This window comes from Thermobia domestica, chromosome 13 (assembly GCF_964235325.1).
Source record: "Thermobia domestica chromosome 13, izTheDome1.hap1.1, whole genome shotgun sequence".
In the NCBI taxonomy this organism is placed as follows: domain Eukaryota; kingdom Metazoa; phylum Arthropoda; class Insecta; order Zygentoma; family Lepismatidae; genus Thermobia; species Thermobia domestica.
The window spans coordinates 119,852,545-119,853,425 of NC_137466.1; the positions used below are offsets into that span (position 1 = coordinate 119,852,545).

Consider the following 881-nt stretch of genomic DNA (forward strand, 5'->3'; position numbering starts at 1 on the left):
ATTATATGAATCACATCACAATTATAAAATGCTTATTCAGCGAAAGGTTAATGAGTCGGTCGCCGTCCCTTCAGAGCACTAATCCACAACACGTTTTTTCTCAAGGCATAATGTAAACACATAATGAAAAGTATCTGTCCTTTTCCAAAATGTACTATGACACACAAGATACGAATAACACAAACAACATAGGTAGCCCATATCATTGTTCGCTGGTAAAACAAATATATATAAAATTAATAAATCGATAATAAATCAATCACAATCACTACAGTCTTTAATGTGGGCCTCAACACATTGTATGATGTTGCACTAATTGTGCCCTGACAAACTGACTGTGATACGAAGTAGAAGTCATACCTCTCTGACAATGTGACACAGTCATCAGCCATTGTCCCCGGAGGTTGAATTATTTTATCCATTAAAAGTCTGGTGTTAATTCTCTTAGTTACAACAATAAATGCCATCTATATGATTCCTCGTCCTCCGTACATTGTGTTTAGACTTTGCTTAAGAATTTCTACTTCATGTTGGAACGCATACGAAAGTTGACATTCTCCCGGAGCATCATGGTAAATGATGATCCTCGGAGACAATGCATTGTTTAGATTCCTGTATTTATGTAACACTTTTGTTAAGTTGGCTGAAAACTCATTTGAAAGTTTTTCTCTATTGTTGTATGGGGACACAGCAAAAAAGTATCTGCTGCATGACTTATTCCACGACGCAACCAACGCACCAACTGATCTTTCCATCTCGTTGGTACCATGACACAAATCAAATCCCACAACCATTAAACCACTGAGAGGTACTTCTACACTCCATGGTGCAACACCGATCTTACAATTTATCTGAATGGCAACTTTCGTTGCAATCCACAT

At 37.3% G+C, this 881-nt stretch overlaps 1 pseudogene; it reads right to left on the bottom strand.

Annotated features, from left to right (window-relative positions):
- Positions 1-467: 467 nt before the first annotated feature.
- LOC145667737 (piwi-like protein Siwi pseudogene) lies at positions 468-881 on the bottom strand (annotated as a pseudogene).